Source organism: Hippopotamus amphibius, chromosome 4 (genome assembly GCF_030028045.1).
Source record: "Hippopotamus amphibius kiboko isolate mHipAmp2 chromosome 4, mHipAmp2.hap2, whole genome shotgun sequence".
NCBI classification, from domain to species: domain Eukaryota; kingdom Metazoa; phylum Chordata; class Mammalia; order Artiodactyla; family Hippopotamidae; genus Hippopotamus; species Hippopotamus amphibius.
In genome coordinates this window covers 129462269-129482439 of record NC_080189.1, presented here as the reverse complement: position 1 = coordinate 129482439, position 20171 = coordinate 129462269, and the positions used below count along the sequence as shown (strand labels likewise).

General features: G+C 39.5%; 1 non-coding gene across 1 annotated transcript; it reads left to right on the top strand.

The window, feature by feature from the left end:
- The first annotated feature begins 1523 nt into the window (after positions 1 to 1523).
- On the top strand, positions 1524 to 1628 carry LOC130852736 (U6 spliceosomal RNA). The gene has a single exon (XR_009053459.1). It is a non-coding gene; the product is annotated as a U6 spliceosomal RNA (small nuclear RNA).
- The last annotated feature ends 18543 nt before the right edge of the window (positions 1629 to 20171 follow it).

The following is a 20171-nucleotide window of genomic DNA, read 5'->3' as shown; positions in this document are numbered from 1 at the left end:
GCTATGTCCCCTCCCAAACTGCCTCGAAAAGAAAGAAGACTAAAAGATAAAAAGAAAGAAAACAAAGAAAGAAAGAGAGAAAAAGAAAGAAAGGAAGGAAGGAAGGGAGGGAGGGAGGGAGGGGGAGAGAGAGAGAGAGAGAGAAAGAAAGAAAGGAAGGAAGGAAGGAAGGAAGGAAGGAAGGAAGGAAGGAAGGAAGGAAGGAGAAAGAAAGAGGGACTTCCTAGGTGGCGCAGTGGGTAAGAATCCGCCTACCAATGCAGTGTCCCATGGGTTTGAGCCCTGCCCCAGGAAGATACCACATGCCGCGAAGCAACTAAGCTCGTGTGCCACAACTATTGACCCTGCGCTCTAGAGCCCGTGAGCCACAGCTACTGACGCCCGTGCGCCTGGAGCCCATGCTCTGCAACAAGAGAGGCCACTGCAATGATAAGCCCACACACCACAATGAAGAGTAGCCCCCACTCGCTGCAACTAGAGAAAGCCCGTGTGCAGCAACAAAGACCCAACATAGCCAATAAAATAAATAAATAAGTAAATTTATTTTAAAAAAGGAAAGAAAGGAGAAAAGAAAGGAAAGCAAAAGAAAGGAAAGGAAAAGAAAAAAGAAAAGAAAAGAAAAAAACTAAGACAGACAACAGCCACATGCCAGAACCTGGGAGTAATTTACACTAACTGAAAGTCATACAGAACTGAATGAAGAAAAACAATCAGCTGCTCACATGTGCTGTGCAAAGGGAGACTTCTAGACCTGCCAGGAGAAGGGAGTTTGAACTCATTCTGTCTGCCTCTGGACTCAGAGATTGGGGGTCTATAACATCTGGAACAATCATTTCTTACATATGTAGACTCTGCTTTGGTGGGGCAGGGTGGGGAGGGGTGAGCTGTCATAAATTCTCCCTTCCCCCTCATTCCTACCCATTTTCTCCCTAACTTATAGCTTCCCAATCTTTCTGTCTATTCAGATACCAGACAGAATTTCCAGAAACAGTGGGGCAGGAAGTGGGGAGAAGACATGGTCCTCCTACAGACCACAGTGAATGCAAGGAAGGTGCTGCAGTGCACGGTCTCCTCGGGGTTAGTTTTTCAGAGGACGGGGCAGTGAGTAGAGTAGGAAATAACTTCACCTCAGTTCATCAGAATCACACCAAGTGTGGGGCTTCCTAGGTGGTACAGTGGTTAAGAATCTGCCTGCCAATGCAGGGGACATGGGTTTGATCCCTGCTCCAGGAAGATCCCACATGCCATGGAGCAGCTAAGCCCATGTGCCACAACTATTGAGCCTGCGCTCTAGAGCCCGTGAGCCACAACTTTTGAGCCCATGTGCCGCAACTACTGAAACCCACACGCCTAGAGCCCATGCTCCGCAACGAGAAGCCACAGCAATGAGAAGCCTGCGCACCACAACAAAGAGTAGCCCCCACTCGCTGCAACTAGAGAAAGCCCACGTGCAGCAACAGACCCAACACAGCCAATAAATAAATAAATAAATTTAAAATAAAAAAAAAAAAGAATCACACCAAGTGTGTGCCATGCTCAGTTCAAAATTGGAACAACACAAAGAAAATTAGCCTAGCCCTTGTGCAAGGATGACACATAAATTCCTGAAGCATACTTTAAAAGTTTATGCTATGTGAATCTTACCTCAACAAATATATATATAACAAATGAATGAATAGGTGCCTCCTTGACACTGGAAACTGAGCTGGGAATTGTACATATTAAGCAGTCCTTCAGCTATAAACCTCAGGATGTATCATAACCAGTACTCTAGTGGAAAAATAAACATAGCCAAGAGCAATCTTAACTCTCTATAGCTATTGTCCGAGAATAGAAAACAAGGAAAAGGCAAAAGAAGCTCCAAAAGTCAGTAGAACAGGAGAAAGGGAAAGAACATCTCAAAAGATAATATAGTAAATGAAGAAAATGAAAATAATCTCACAGAATGCAGAGTCAAGTTGCAAAGAAGGAGAGAGAAATGATAGACATGACAGTGTTCCAACCTAAGAACGACAATAGTTCATGAAAAAGAAACCAGAATATTTGAGATAGAACCAATAGCTTAAACAAATTTCCCTGAACTAGGGCAAAGAATCAAGCCTGTGGATCAAAAGAACATTCCAAACAAAATTAGTGAAAACAAATCCACCATTAGAGATCCTTTGGGGGAAAAAAAAGGTAGATTATGAGAATGTCTCAGTCAATGTGTTGACAGGAACAACAGCCTCTACAAGTAGGTTAACCACGTAGCTGAGGAGAGGAGGCAGGGGAATCTCATAGAAGTCAATGGATGGTGGTATAGTTGGGCTTAATTGGAAAAAAATAACTATCAGGAGCTTTTCCCCCTCTCCTCCTGCTCTCTGCCTCCACCCCCATCTCACTTTTACTCCATGACTGCTTCATCCAAATTTCTCTGCAAACTGGCTTCTCTACTTGTTTATCTGCACATACATGGCTCATAATGGCTGCCCCCAAATGAAACATCAGAACTGGAGTCTGCATTTTCTTTGAGCTTAACTGGTAACAACCTCAGTCTCTGCTCCACACTTACAAGTTTCTGGATAAGGTTACTGATGGTCAATGAGCCAAACAACAATACCAATGAAAGTCAAGCTATAAGCACTCCAGTTTTGGATAGTTGTCACCAGTGGCCAAATTAGCTGTGCCCCAAAGAGCGGGGTCATACAGTAATTAGAGCTATTCCATCTGGACTAAGGATGGAGCAAGTTCTTTATGAAGGGGTTATGGGGTTGGAGAATATTATTGAAATCTCTAGCCCAGTAGATTAAGAAAAAATTCTAAAAGCACCCATGCAGGAAAAATATTTATTGAAAATGGAATAAAAACTAGTGTGGTCTTCAATGACTCTGCAACATTAAATACGAGGTGACAAAGAAGAACACTTGATTGGGTTTTGAGTGGAGAAAGCTTGTGACCCAAGAATTTTGTATGCAACCAATATAAATATATTCTTTGTGCCTGGAAAATGTTCTCAGATATACATGAGATTTTTTTAACACCATCCGTAAGACAGAGTCCAGCTAACCAAAGGGAGAGGCAGGTCCTACCAACAGTGCTTGAGCTCTGGTACCAACCTCATGCCACATGGAAGTCATGAATGAAGCAACAGAAGAGTATAGCCATGGAGCTCCGCCAGTTTGAATGGAAATACTTTTCACTGAATATATCAGTGAACAATGCCACCCACCTCACTACAGCTGGGAAAGGATGCCACTCTAGCTACTAGAGCAGTGCACCCCAGCTACTATGCTTTAACCACACAGGCTAAGGCCAGCTTCTGCCCAGCAGCCAAGCCCTCCTAACACCAACGTAGAACATGATGGGACAGGACTTCTCACTCTATCACCACAGTCTGGTGAACACATCGATTCCTACACATGTGAAAAGAAGTGAATTAGAGCCCAGAAGTGGGTTAAACTGGAGCTTCTGCTATTACCTGTACTGGGAGCTTGGTAATGCAACTTTGAGATCGAGGCACATTATTTCATATACAAAGCTATAAACGAATGCTCCCTGGTTACAGGAGACACCGGTCACCATTAATAATTCAAGTATTGATAAGTCACAGACTACATGACAGGGTTTCAGTCTAAGATTTCTGTGTATTTGCAGTAATAAACCATATCCAGTTGATTGATCATGAGCTCGTCAAGAGATAGGTCCTGGCAAAACTACTCTGTCAATGTCATTGACAAGGAAAGGAAATGCCTGGATTTACTGCATGAACCAGATATGCCATTCTGGTTAAATCATTAATGGAGTAAAAATTAATGTAAATAAAACATTAACCAATGAACGCCTAAGACAAAGACAATAGTAGTGGTGATTTTATTTAGTACTCATCTGTATACAAGATCTGTGTGAAGAATTTTCCTCACATTACATCCTTGTGATCTTTAGGTTAGCCAAGTGAGATATATGTTATTATTTCCATTTCATAGATCATTAAACAGAAGCTCACAGAGATTAAAGAATGTATCCAAAGTTGCATGACCAGGATCAAGCTGAGGTCCACACCCAAATCTCTCTAATTCCAAAGCTTGCACTTTTCACCACTTTTAGCTTATCCTTTCTTGAAATTCACAGAATTATTAAGAAGGGTTTGCTAGGAAGGATTCTCTTACGCCAGGTCAATTAATCTGAAAATTGCAAACCAATTTTCAACTTTCAATAAACTAATGAAACAAAATAAAGCAAAAATTCCAAAACATACATAGGTGGATACACAAAGCAAATACCTCAAAATAGTAGAGAACAGGAAAAATGTCCTTCTCATCAAAATGTAGCATTCTGAAGTTTACAAAGTTGGTCTGAGTTTTTTTCTTTAAACGCCAGAGAAAGGATATTCCAAGGAATGAACTAGAAGGGTTACTGTAAATTTTGCCCATCTGATAAACAGCCCACACTGAAACAGTAAGTTTCAGAAACTTGTCTTTGAAAGGTTATGCTCAACCTAAATGTTCTTAAATTTTCCTTTATTTTCTCATGTAGTTCATGATAACTGAGTCAAAGATGAATGAGTTACTTAAGTTAACGAAATTTTTATAGCATGAGAAATGCCTGTATCATGATGCCATATGAAAAAAACTAAGATACAAATTTTCTATAGTATGAACTTTGATAGATTAAAAATGCATAGAAAAAAAACTATAAGGGAATAATACACCAAAAGGTTAAAAACTTGGGGACTTGGTTGGGCAAGTTATGAGTAATATGGTTCCTTCTTTTTCCTTCTCTTTATTGTCCAAATTTTTTTAGAATGTGCCAAATTTCATAATCGGAAACATACACTTTATTTTTTAAGAATTGTGATCTAGCCCACAACTTTGTTAGTGTCATTGGCTCAGTGGAAAGAACATGACAATGAGAACAGAGAGTCAGAAAACTGGAACATTCTAAGAAAATCAGCTCCACCTCCCCTGGTGCCCCATCCTGAAGGTCATCCGGCCCCATGTACCCAAGTCATGGGCAAAAAACAAGAGGGTTGAACAATGACCTTCAAGGTTCCCTCCAATTCCACAGAATTGGGTAACTGTGATGGCCATGGGAATTCATGGCACAAACCTCCAACTACAGGAAGTGTAATTGACCCAGAGGTCCAGCTGCATGCTCTGAAATTCATCATCATGTCTGCATCAAGGTCATGCTTCCCATAGGTTGCTCCCAGCCAACAACTGAGCACATCTGGGCACACCTGGGAGACACGGGACTCCGTTCAGACATGGAAGCTGGCTTCAGCTCAAGGACTCCCCAACGGCCTTGCTGAACCTTCCTTGTACAGCATGGTGATCTTGCACATTTCCATCTAAACTTTATTCCCTGTCTCCTTCACTCAGGGTCAGGCTTGCAGTGTGGTCTGATGGCTCTCCATCTCTTCCTGGCACTTTCTCATTTTTTCTCACACAGGTGTTTCCTCCACAGAAATCTTTGCACATTAATTTCATCTTGGCATCTACTGCTCAGAGAACCCAGACTAACCCAGCATATTGGTAGATCTACAAACTACATCTGCGCATAGAAAACCTGAACAGGAGGCACAGCTCCTCATAGGATTGCACACCTGGTTTGTACTTGGTCTTATCGTCAAAATTTTCTTCCTTTTTATTTTTTTTTGAGATTTTTTAAAAACATTATTTTATAATAAAGTATAGTTCGTTACAATATTGTGTTAGTTTCAGGCGTATAGCAAAGTGATTCATTTATACATATACATATATACATTCTTTTTCAGGTTCTTTTCCCATATAGGTTATTACAGAATATTGAGTAGAGTTCCCTGTGCTCTACAGTAGGTCTTTGTTAATTATTTTATATATAATAGTGTATATATGTTAATCCCAAACTCCTAATTTATCCCTCCCCTCCCCCACCCCCGACTTTTCCCCTTTGGCAACCATAAATTTGTTTTCAAAGTCTGTGAGTTTGTTTCTGTTTTGTAAATAGGTTCATTTGTATTATATCTTTTTTTTAGATTTCACATATAAGTGATATTTATTTCTTTCTCTGTCTGATTTACTTCACTTAGTATGATAATCTCTACGTCCATCCATGTTGCTGCAAATGGCATTATTCCATTCTTTTTTACCCATTCCTCTGTTGATGGACATCTAGGTGGCTCCCATGTCCTGGCTATTGTAAATAGTGCTGCAATGATCATTGGGGTGCATGCATCTTTTTGAATTATGGTTTTCTCCAGATATATGCCCAGGAGTGGGATTGCTGGATCATATGGTAGTTCTAGTTTTAGTTTTTAAAGGAACCTCTGTACTGTTCTCTTTTCTTCCTTTTTAAAATGAATGTCAATTACAGTACAAAAAGACTAATATTCTATTGCTTGTAGACCAAAAAAAAATTTTTTTATTTCAATAAGCCTTTCCTGAGTTTATTTTAGATGTGCTCTTGTTTCCTCTGCCCTATCAGCCATATGTATCTCTTCAGCAACTTCTGACTCCCTATTTCAGATCAGATAATAAGGTTCATTCTTCAATTCTGTCATCTACAACATTAGAGGAATCTCCCTCTGAGATTTAAAGTATAATTAATCACTTTCATCCAGCATGACCTCTTCAGATGTTTAAGGGACCATTTCTTGCTAAAGTCCTTTATTTTCAATACCAATGGCTTCTGCCTTCTATGGTTATTTGTCCGTCTTAACCACTCCTTTGAAAATGTCAGCAAGTCAGCATTCCCTGACTCTTCTGCCCACCTCTCCCAGGCTGAGGATATTGGAATCCAAAGGTCTTCCTGCTGTGCTGTTTAGAATCTCTTTTGCAAGCTCAATGAGGCACAAATTTAAATTCAGAATCTCCAAATCAACATTTCAGAAAAGACACCCTTATGCTTTGGTAATTAGGAGGAAAAATAAGCAACTCTGCAGGAAGGTACCATCCTTTCTTTGATGAGTTCTGAGTAATTCAGGGACTCCTTGGGAGACATTTCCTCCTCTAGGTGAGGGGCAGCAGGTCCTGGGGAAGGTCACTCCTAGGATGCAGCCAGTGCCCCCTTCTATACCCTGAGCAAGGGGCTCTGTGTCTGCGGGCCTTGCATAGGAGTGTTTCATCTTCTTGGTGATGTAAGATTTGGCCCTGGTTCATGGATTCTTGTGGCTATTGTACCAATGCCAAAACCCTTACAGAGCTGTACTGAAAGAGATGAGGGAGGAGAGAGCCCCATGTATGTGCACAGACAGGATTGTGCCTTTGTGACAAAAAGTGCTTTGATTTTGACCCTTTCTCTCCCTTAGGCGGGACAACAAAGCTGTCTCCAAACTCACGCTACATCAAAACCCTCATGTTGCAGCAGATGAAATGGAACAGAGACACAGTCAATGCAGGACAGCCCTGCCAGTAACACAGAGAAAGAGCTGGGCCAGTCTTGGAGGCATGGGAATAGGTCACACACCGGTTATAACCATCTAACTCTCGGGTTCCAGGGCACTGAATCAGCTCGGACCAAATGTCCTATTCCCTTGTTTGACCAAAATGACCCAAAGAGAAGCCTGACTCAGTGAACCAATAAAAGGTATTTTTCCTACTTCGTATTCCTGTTTCTGTTTTATTGTCCTCAGGGAATGTAGAAAAAGCAAATATTATCTAAACTGATTTCCTCTTCTCAGAGGCCACATGCACGAGGCTTTATGTCCCCAAGGAATCTGCAGCTTTTCCAGAGAAGACCTTCCCTAACTTCCTCTCTTCAGTTATTTATTGTGACATTTCCAAAAACAACAACTAGACAACTGAAACCCAGTCTTGGATGGAGAAGCTCAGGGACACAAGGTTATTGGTCTTAGGCAGCGAGCAGGATGCCTGCCTGTGGAACCGAGGAGCCCATCTTATCAACCTCCTAAACCCTGTTCAGTTTCTCCAGTCACCCGTGAAGCCTTCAAGAACACACACTAGCTCCCTCTCTCCTCCCTACTAAAGGGAGATCACTTTGCAACAGAGAAACTCTGATTTCTGAACATAAATCTCTTGCTAATACCTACACTCCCTACACACCATTGAGACAAGATTTGGGATTTTCTTAGCAAATTTAGACTGAAACTTGAATGCTTGCTGTTAATCAAGTTTAATCCCAGGTTACAAATAGCTTCACTAAGAAGGAAGGAATTCTATCCCCATTGGTATGGGTGTGATTCCCTTTCTTCCAAAAGTATTCTAAGTCTAAACTCTACAGCAAATCTCCTAAAATGGAAAAAAATCAAGTGGTGGGTGTCAGAGAAGGGGAAATTCTAGAGTTAGCAGCTAAAAGCATAATGAAACACACCAGGCTTTGGAGACTATGAAAATGTCCTGGATTTAGTAAAAGAATGATAAAAGAGAAAGAAGACACTCCTAAGCAACTCTGGGGATTTGGGATACATTCTATACTATGCATGGTGCCTCCAAAGGAACTCTTTTTAAATGCATTTACCTCACTCATGTACATCTCTGGAGAATATTTCAGAAATGATGAGCTGTTTTACGGGTGAACAAAAAGCATTACCCATCCCTGAGAAATTAGTGTGAAACTAAATTCTATAACCTAGACCATATAATGAAATCAGATGGTTCAGTGCTTTAAGTTAGTGTGAAATTATTGTGTCAACAGCTCAACCTTTGTAAAAAAATCTTCACTGAAGGCAAATGCAAAATGGGTAAGAAAATACATCATGCAATTTTCTTGAGAAATTGGGTGGGTGACACATCCACAGTAAACTCATTTGAAGACTTTTTTGACTGTTCGGCATTTAATGACTTGGAAGATGAAAAGTGGAGAAAGTAAACAAAAATGGAAGGAAACCTAGAGAGAAACAAAATAGAATTTGAGATGTGAAGTTTTAACTCAAGAAAAATTCTACTTCCAGCAGAAAATTATCCGAGACGCAGACCTCTGAAAGTATGGGTGAGAGTGGAACAGAGTAAAGAAATCTGAGGAGGCTGTTGGAAATACATGACTGAATTCATGCTGTGTAATAGGGAAACCAAAACCCAATGTTCTTTAGAGATTAATGACACCTTTCCTTCTAAGAAAGGATGATTTATTTACTGCCTACAAGTAGATTACTTTTCACCTCCAGCTCTATAAAATAGAATAACTAAATTCCAGTGACCTGAGGAAAATAGAAGTTTGGGCTGTGTTTAGTATGATGGATATTGGGACCAAGATTCTCACTTGCCTTGGGGACAGTAACCCATGTGATACCAGAATGCTGTGGTTATGTTTCAGAGTTCACGATGTTTGTACATTTGCATGGTTAGCTTGAATCCAAGCACAATGACAACGACCTAAGGAAAAAAAATTTTTAAACTCAGTGTATATGTTTTGACTGAAATGGCAGCAGGGAAGAATGGAGTGAAAACAACACCTTAAGTGGAAATCCTTCCATATGAGAAATCTTAGTGCTCCTAGCAGGCAGGGATGGGGTAAGGGGAACATTTCAGTGGCATTTAAAGGGAACTAAAGAACCCTGCTCACCTGAGCGACTGTGTTACAAAAAAGGATTTCCAGGGGAGTAGCTTAAGCCACTTTATCCTGCCCCTTTAATGCCAAAACAGTCCCCTAAGGATGCTAAAAATATCTTGGAATAACTGTGAAGAAAGGAACAAGTGCTACATTTGTGGAACTGACCCCAGTCTTCATCTGTGCTGGAAAATGCAGAATTAATCAAGCAAAGATTATTTATTGAGAATTAGTATGGTCCCAGGACTGCTGGGAACATGTTAAGCACACTGGAGAAATATGAAATAGAATTATCATCCTTAAAAAAATGTTTTTTTTTTTTAATTTGGAAAACCAAGATTTGAAACCATTAGTCGGTAATAGGAGTCAATGCAAAACTCACTGAGTTATCAGGATAGTCATGAAGCCTAAGAGAAATCCATGGAGAGTGAGCACAGGAACATCCACGGAGGCTTCCTGGAACATAGGATCATGAAAGCTAAATAAGACATGAACAGACAGAGGAGAAGAAAAAGTACACCAAATAAAATAAAGTAAAGAAAAATAAAATAAAATATAAAATTTAAACAAAATATTAAAGTAAAATAAAATAAATTATGACAGCAAGCAAGCTTCAGGGAAAAAGCTCTGGGACAGCAAAGATCAGAGGGTCTGTGATGAACACCACAGACAGATATGACACATCCTTGGATGGCTAGTGTGAGCTCAGATGAGGAAGGAGACTAGACCAAGGCAGGAATATGTGTACTTCGTAAGAAAATAGAGAGCCTCTTAGTTTCTAAGCTGGGAGTGAGGCTGACCTGCTAGTAAGATTCGTGCCAAAATCCAAGCATGGGTAATTAGAGTCTAGATAAAATGTGGTGGTTATGGTAACATAGAGAGGGGAAGAGAAGAGAAACATTCCAAAGAAAAAATGAGAGAGAGATTTCAAAGGCACAGTCCTGAGGACTTGGCGGCTAACCCAAGTCTCCAGGGAGGCAGCCCCCAGAGTGCCTGCCACCACAAGTCAACAGAGATCATCAGAGCAGGACACCAAGTGTAACTCGTTTTCCCAAGATGCTCTTTGCAGGGGGTAGATGTGAAGAAGAATCTGGACTCTGTCAACCCAAAAGGCAATGTCTGAGTATTTGGAATAAAGACCACAGCATATGTTGCAAAGAAGAAAACAACTGAGGGTTAAACCTTAAGACCACATACTGAAAAGAAGATGGAATGAGGCACACCATAGGACCCAGAAGCCCCAAAATGTCCACACTGAAGTCCCCCCCACCTCCATCAGCAACATCACTGGTCCCTAAGGAAACACTAACGAGACAGATAGATGACAGAGCACCTTTATTAAGGAAAAAAAAGTTACATAGGTAAGAAGGGTGGCTGGTATTATCATACTCCTACCCTTCCCCAGTTTAGCCCCCAACATCCAAATTCATTGGAATCTCAGGCTCTGGGATTTCAAATGGCACCCCCTCCCCAGTAGTTTCAATCTACACCACTGCTATGCCTTTCTATGCAGGAAACCCTTTCAGAGTTCTAACTTTCTATCTTGTGCTTCAGCTCCACTCACATATTCTGGGTAAGAATGAAGCAGCTTAATGCTCTATCTCCTCTGTGTGTAACCAATTACAGCAAGTTGAGAGGGAAGGCCAGTTAGGACACCTCACTGATTTTAAGATTACCCTTTGTCTCTACTTCCATGACTTCCTGATCATCTGTTCTAGAACATTAACCAGAAAGCAAAAAATGTTATTCTAACTTCAGTCAGATGACTAATAGAGACAAAGAAGCAGCAATAACTGGAAGACAGTGGCAGTACAGATTTCCCCTAACTCTCAGTCCCTGCTTACGGCTATTTTGCAATGCTTCCAAGGTCTCTTGGAGTATAATTTTTCATTTAATCGAAGTTCAACAGACTGTTCTGAACACATTTCCTTAAACTCCTTATTTTTATTACTTATCTTAATAGTCAACTGTGTCAGTAAAATCTCATCTAAATGAATAGACTAAACATATAACAATTTGTTAGGGCAAACAAATCAAAACAAAAGCAATATATATGGTATTTGTGCAGGAAATGTTAGAGAAATCATCTCTGCAAACGTGTGCTTCATAGAGATTTCATAATAAAGTGTTAATGCAAACATCATTCTGTTATCCCTGGGAATTGCTCTTTTAGAATATTATCTGTGAACATTTTAACTTTAGGCTGAATTGCCTCACCACGTAGCCTATCTGGGGGCCTCTTTCCTTCATGCTTAGTTGCTATGTACTCAAAACAAAAAATTCTTCATTGAGGCTGCTCCCATCTCTTCTCACTCCCCAATCCCTAAACTCCTTAAGTACAACCAGGGCAGACTAGACTATGGAAACCAGCAGCTTTACTCTTGCCATCATAGTGGGCTTACTTGACCTGGAACATTACCAGTTAAAGTGGTCATCTCAGCAGCAAGTGAAAGGAAAAGCTAGCCACTCCTGTAGACTAAGATTGATGTCCTGTTTGGAGGAAGCAACAGACTGCCAGACTAGCTAGGAATTTAAGAGGCAGTTCCAAGAGGAAACACAGCTCTGGGGGCTTGGTAAATTTTCCAGATATCCTGGGTTGACTGGAAGCTGTTTACATGTGCAGCAGAGACCAGAACATGTCCAAGTCACCCACGCACCCCTGGCCAACAGATCCTGTGCACAAGCACAGAAAGACATAAAAGAGCCTGAAGGAAATAAAAGCCCAGGCAGACTTGAAAATGGCCTAAATTTTGAATTTTCTCCTCAGCCCCCTCCCCTACAGCTATCAGCAGAGAGTTGAAGCTGATTAGAGCATAACCCATGATGTGCCTTCAGCTAAACAACAAACTGAATGCAAACACACAGAAGCAACTCCCCAGAAACAAAACTTAAAAATAAAAGCAAGAAAAGACAAGGAAGGGAGGGAATACGGGGATATGTGTATAAAAACAGATGATTGAACCTGGTGTACCCCCCCCCAAAAAAAAAAAAAAGCAAGAAAAGAAATTAGTGTCTGTACAGTGCAGAAGAGACAGAATTCACAGATTCAACCCACATAAATTACTAAAGAATAAACAAAAACAACTCTTAGAAGGAAATAAAGTCAGACTTGGTAGTTGCTACAATATACTATCTAAAATGTCAAGTATTCAAAACAATATTCGATGTACAAAGAAACAAGTAAGTATGATCCATACTGAGGAAAAGGGGGTGTCAAAAGAAACTGTCTTAAAGTGGTCCCTGATGTTGTATTTAGCAGGGAAAGATTTCAAAACAGTTGTTATAAATATGTTCAAAAAGCTAAAGAAAAATTGTGTTAAAAAAATTAAAGGAAAGTATGATGACAATAATTCAGTGTGTAGGAAACCTCAATAAGGATATGGAAATTATAAGAAAGAATCAACTGTAAACTGTGAAGTAGAAAAGTAGAATTACTGAAATGAAAAAAAATCACTAGAGGGTCTCAGCAGCATATTTGAGATGGCAGAAGAAATGATCAATAAACTTGAAGACTGAGCATAATATATTACCCCATCTAAAGGACAGAGAGAAAAAAGATTGAAGAAAAATATACAGAGCCCCAGAAATTCAAGGGACAACATCAAGTGTATCAGTATAAATGTAAAGGAAGTCTAAGATAGAGACAAAAGAGATAAAAGGGCAGAAAAAAATAGTTGAAGAAATAATGGCTGAAAACTTCACCAATTTGATGCAAAACATTAATTTACAGGCCCCAGGAGCTCAATAAACCCAACTAACATAAACTCAAAGAGATCCACATCTATACCTATCATAATCAACTACTGGGGGAAAAGAAAAAACAAGAAGAAAATCTTGAAAACAGCAAGAGAAAAGCAACATCTATATATGGGAAAACAAATATTAATGACTGATTTCTCAATATACAAATATATGTAGAGAGAAAAAGGAGACCTCTGGAATCAGGAAAAGGCCTCATTTACAGACAGCTTATGTCAATTTCCCAGTTTCCCACAGAACAATGCAATGAGTATCAGATATTACCTGAACTTGCAATAAGATTTATATCTCAGGAGAGGAATCCCCCAAATTATGAAACTCAGAGCTAATAGTGGCACATCTGTAACTCTGAGGGATGCGTGGGATGTGGGGCTGGGGGAGCCTTTAGTGTGGAATGTAAATAAATCTTCTCTGAGGGGATAGTTTGTATTATCCTTTGATTTGAGGGAGGGGAGAGGTGTTTGTTTTCTGTCTCAAGATTAGGATGCTTTTCTTTTTCCTTCCAGTTTCATTGAGATGTAATTGACATATAGCATTGTATAAGTTTAAGGTGTAAAGCATAATGATATGACTTACATACATCATGAAATGATTGCCACAATAGGTTTAGTGAACATCCGTCATTTCATATAGATAAAAAAAAAAAAAAGAAAAATTAAAAAAAAATTTTTCCTCATCATGAGAATGCTTAGGATTTATTCTCTTAACAATTTTCATTTATAAATACAGCAGTGTTAATTATATTTATCATGATGTACATTACATCCCTAGTACTTATTTATTTTACAGCTGGAAGCTTGTACCTTTGAACTACCTTCGACCAATTCCCCCTTTGGAATATAAACAAAAATAACCTCCAGGGGCTGTGTCTCCAAATCTCCCTGGAAGCTTCTATATTGAACTTTCAAAGCTGGTGGCCATTAATTGTCTCTTAACTTAGGTTCCAGTGCCCTTTATCTGGAAAGCCCTGACCATGGTGAAACGTAAAGATATCCATGGGGCATTGTCTCTTGACAGCCCGAAGATGGTGAAACAACATATTCAAGTTGATTAAAGAACTGTTAACCAAAAATTCTGTATCTAGCAAAACTGCTATTCAAAAACAGGTGAAAGACATGGGACTTCCCTGGCAGTCCAGTGGTTAAGAACCCAACTTCCAATGCAGGGGATGTGAGTTCGATCCCTGTTTGGGGATGCTGTGGGGCACCTAAGCCTGTGTGCTGCAACTACTGAGCCCGTGCACAGCCCGCAACGCATGCCACAACTAGAGAGAAGCCCTTGCCACAACAGAGCCCACATGCCACAACAAAGATCCCACATGCCACAGCTAGGACCCAATGCAGCCAAAAATAAAATATAAATAAATAAATAAATAAATAAATAAATAAATAAATAAATAAATAAATAAATAAATAAATAAATAAATAAATAAATAAATAAATAAATAAATAAATAAATAAATAAATACCATAGGTAAAATACAGAAAATCCCAGATAACCAAAGACTGCAAGAGTTTGTTGTTAGCAATTACGGCTTGCAAGAAATATTAAAGGAAGTATTTTTAAGCAAAAGAAAGTGACACCAGATGATAAATTGAATCCACAAGAAGAAATAAATTATGCTGGCAATGGTAAATATGTGAGTAAATCTAAAAGACTCCATAAATATATTTTTCTTCATTATACCTCTTAAATTCTTTAGAATGCATAAGATTGTATAAATCAATAATTACGATACTTTGTTGTCATGTTTATAACAAATATAAATGTATTACATATGATAATAGTGGCACAAAGAAGAGGGGAATGGAGTTACATTGAAGCAATATTTCTAAATTTTACTGGAATTAAGTTAGTATAATTCTAAAATAGATTGTGATACATTAAGATGCATACTGTAATCTCTGGAGCTACCACTAGGAACATTAATAGAACCAAAAGCTTGTCCTTTGAAAAGATTAACCAAGTGGGCAAAACATTAGCTACATTAACTAAGAAAATAAGAGGGAAGACACAAATTACCAAAATCAGGAAGGAAAAAAGGGGCACCACTGTCAAACCTACAAAAGTGAAAAGATAAGAAAATGTTACAACAATTTCATGCCAACATTTAGACAACTTAGATGAAATGGACAAATTCCTAGAAAGACATGAACTGACTCAGGGAAGAAATGAAAAATCTGAAGCAGCCTATGACAAGTAAATAATTTGAATTAGCAATTTTAAATCCTCCTACAAAGAAAAACACAGAACCAGATGGCTTTGCTGGTAATTTCCTTCAAATATTTAAGGAAAAAATTAATGCCAATTCTTCATAGATTCTTTTAGAAAATAAAGGAGAGAAAACTGCCAGCTCTTTCTATGACGTCAGCATTACCCTGATACCAAAGCCACAAAAATGATATCAAAAGAAAAAAAATCCTTAATGAATACAGACACTGAAGTCCTTAACAAAATATTAGCAAAGTGAACTCAGCTACATATTGGAAGAATTATACACCATGACCAAATGAGATTTATCCCAGGAATGCAAGGTTGGTTTAACACCCAAAAATAATGTAATACATCATATTAATAAAGGAGAAAATTCACGTGATCCTCTTAATAGGTGCAGAAGAAGTAGTAAAATGACTATAATCATAGACAAAATACTAAGCATTGGCAATGACGTGGAGCAACTGGAACCCTCATACATTGCTGATGGGAATGTAAAACAGCACAGCCACTCTGGAAATCAGTTTGGCAGTTTCTTAAAAAGTTAATAGCTCCCCACAGAACCACTCTTAGGAATGTAGCCAAGAAAAATGAAAATGTGGGTCCACAGAAAGGCTTATATGTAACTGCTCATACCGGCATTATTCATAAAAACTGAGAGAAATCCCTATGCCCATCAAGATGTGAGTGGATAAACAAAATGTGGTACATCCATGCAATGGGATTTTATTCAGCACTGAAAAGAATGAAATGGTGATGCATGTCACAACATGGATGAATCTCAAAAACATGATGCTAAATGAAAGAAGCCAGATGCAAAGACTGCATATTTTTATGACTCCATCTATACAAACTATCCAGAAGAGGTAAGTTTATAGAGCTAGAAAGTAGATCTGTGCTTTACTGGAGGGAGGAATGGAGACTGACAGTAAATGGTCTCATAATTTTTTGACATGATCAAAATGTTCTAAAAATAGATTACAATGCCAGTTGCAAATATAACACATATATTAAAACTCAAAACAATAAAAAAAATGTTTAAAGAGGAAATCAGAGGGAGAGGCAGGGGCCAGCTCAGGTAAGACCTTGTCAGCCATGGTAAGGAATTTGGATTGAAGTGTGGTGGAGAGCCATGGGCGGTTTCAAGCAAAGGAATTTCATAATCTAATTTCCTGGGACTTTTGTGTTTTGTTTTGTTTTTTAATTTCTCATGCTACTATGTGGAGAATGGACTATAGCGGAATCAGAGTAAAACAAGTGAGACCACCTATAAGGACTCTTACTCATTTGGGCAAGAAACAATGATTGTTTACATGATGATGGCAGCAGTGGTGACGTCCCGAATAAATTTTAAACTCAAGAGAATGGAATCATTGCCATTTAGTCCAGGTAACATGAACCAGGAGACCAGAGGATGAAGAAAATACCAGATTTCACCTATCTCTGGACACCCACATATAGTGAAAAAGCAAAAGTCACCTAGATCACTTTCAGAGAAGGCTGGATAAGTATACGACTTACTCAGTGGTTTCTAAGTGATGAACTTGGAGTAAACAAGAAAACAGAATGATTTCTAATCATGCAGCAGCCAGACTGGTACTCAAAATGCTATTTACATTTTAGGAATTTTTTTTCCTCCAAGTATCTTATGTTTGTTTGTCCTAAAGAAATCACCATCATCAAAAGTCCAGGGGTCTGTCTGTAGTTAAGGAATTGCGTGTTTGAAGAGTACGTGCTCCTATGTAGCCCTTGATGGAGTCAGTAAAACTGGGAAAACAGAATAGAGGCGTTGCTAAAGAGAGACGCCAACTTTATATTCAGAAGTCTTGATATTTCTACATGTATTTGAATCTCCTGCTTGTTTTAATTATGTTCATCCAGTTCTAAGTGATGCATGGTATCAAGCATGACCAGGAATGGAAATATTTCTCTGTGGAATTTTTAAAATCTTGATTGCTGCAAGGAAAAGACCTTTAAGAAAACAGAATCTTTCCAAACACAGATGAAATCCCTGTAACGAAGACCATCCCAAAATGGAACAGTATGAGCCTTGTGGCCTATTTGCCCCACTTCTATTAGTCATGATGATACACACCCTAAAATGACAGAAATCCAAAAGAATGAAAGGAAGTGGAACAGAAAACAGAATCCGGTAAGCAGCGAGTAGGACCCCAGAAGTATTTTTTGTGTCTTGATTTGTGAGAGGAAAGAGCTGTTTATTCAAAATGCTGCTTCAGGGGACAGGAAAACACAGAGGAGAACACCGACCTAGTGACCTCCATGAATTGCTGGCTGTAGCTCAGCCTCCCAGTCTCCCCTGCAGGAAACCAGCTATCCAGACTCCCAGCTTCCAATCCTAATCAGGGCGGGTGATGGGGCAGGCCTCTGGTGAGAAAGCCATGAGAATGCTATTAGCCACACTGAAAGTTCAGGGCAAATGTTTCCCCCCCCAAGCCTTTTGAGAACAGGAGGCAGAAGTTCTGAGGCCACGGGGCCAGGCTGCTGCTTGGAGGGTCGAGAGGCAGAGAACGTTGATATTCTCCCCAGAGGAGTTAGATGACCATGGGTGGTCAGCTTTGGCCCAGACTCCAGGCTTGACAGGAAATCCTTGTTTCTTCTGGGTCACTGAGTCACTGTCTTGGAATCACTACTTTATAGTCTGAGTCCATCCTTTAAGGCTCAGGTGACCATCTTGACCAATCTGTGATGTTAACATAATGTGATAGCCTCTCTGAACTGTGCTGCGTTGCCCCAGGCTGACCATCCAGGTGACTCACCCAGGAGAATGGCTTTGACACACACACATGGTCCTGGGCTCAGTACAGTGAAATATTGAGTTACTGTCAGGAGAACATGTGTTTCATCAGACATTTCCTGTGGCTGAGACTGTTTCGCCCATATCCACTGTCATCCTCTTTTAATACCCAGGATGACCTGCCCATGTGAACCTGGCTGGGTTGTGTGGCACCAGCTATAATCTGGGAACTGAGGACATACCTCACCCAACCATGCCTTTAGCTATAGCAAGAATTCCAGACCCTAAGGATTAAAAAAAAAAAACACCTTAAAGGACACTGAATTCCAAGACGTATCTAGTGCTCACGGCCCCTCTACACCTTCCCTGGCAAGTGTCCATTCAACTTACACTCAGATATCTCCAGGGTCACAAGCAGTCCTTTTCTTTTGATGAAAGTTACCTACTTCTGCTTAAGGAGTCTTCATGTCAATCTGAAAACGATTTCCTCATGACTTCCACTCGACTGTAAGTTCTACAGGATAGAAACCATATCACTGTCACTGGGGTTGTATTTCATCAGCTTTCTCCATCTCATCCATGAGACTGTCATGAGCCATTGCTGACATTTCACCACATGCCTTGGGAAAATCTAAAACTGCCGTACAATTCCCTGAGCCAGAGCCCACCAAGCCTACCACTGACAGGAGTTAGTTCAGTGTGTGCCATCTTTAGTACTTTGTGGATTTCAAAATACATGACTACCTTGTTCTTGGGAAACTGGTGCTGGTGAGTGTTAATTCCTTACTGGAGAGCTCACAAGTCATTCTTTTAATAATTCACTCTAAAATCTTACCCAGAGTTGACCTGATGCTCACTGGCTGTAATCTCAGGATATTTGAGAAAGATGAACTGTTCCTAAGACATACCTCAAAACCATCATTTTAGTGAGGAGCCAGGTTTTGCCATTAGAGTCATTCCTTTGGTGTAATTTGGTGTCAGTTCTTCTGAAAGCAACCTGGAAATATACAGCAAGGGTCTATTTCTTACTATCCTTGTACTAAGGTCAGGATACCAAGACATTCACCTGAGTCTACCTTTGTAGGGTTCCAGCTCATCCCAAAGAAGAGTATTTTCTATATTTTTCAATTCTGTTTTCATATCAGATTTTATTATCTTTTAAAGTCATTTCTTAAGGTTACAGTGCTTTAGGATTATATACATATGGCTATATCAAAGGGGACTGGAGTCCAATAGTATCTCTTGTTAAAAACCATATGAAACAGCTAAAAGTTGAAAGTATTTTTTTCTGTGAAGTGGTTTGGGGAGGAAAAAAATGAAGGCAGAGGCACAGGCCCACTCACTATTTTGTTACAAGTTTATTTAGCTTTCAAACTACGCATATATTACATTTATGAACAATAAATTTGTTAAATTATTTTAAAAAATGAAACACCATGCTTCGTGAAAATCATTTTTAAAAGAAAGGAGAGGAAGGAATAAAGCCGTTTCAAGGATACTGGCAGTTTCATAAAGTATCAAAAGAGAAAGGGAGAATTTCACTTAAGGAATAATTTTTGAGTACTGGGTGCCAGGCATTCTACCAGGATCTTCCTTAGCATGGAAATAAGAGCAAAGCCCTCTTCATGACCTCAAAGACCTAACATAAAATCAGAGGACGGTGAGAATAAGTATACAAAATAAAGTACAAGCTAGGATATGACCTTATCATAAATGACACATTTTTGACAGTGTTATAGACTTCAAATTAAAAGGAAAGAGCATATTGGACAGAGTCAGAAAATTGTTATTGGGGAGTCACATTGGAAGTTGAAAGATGTCTAAGACTTTGGCAGGAAGAGAAGTGGAGTAGAATACCCCCACTGTGTTCTGAAGGCACAGCAAGAGCTAAGGCATGGGGGGCAAGATCGAAAGGACCCACTTGGAGAATGACCTTGGTTGTTGGGGTGGGAGCCGTGGATGCCAAAAGAGTGGGGCTGAC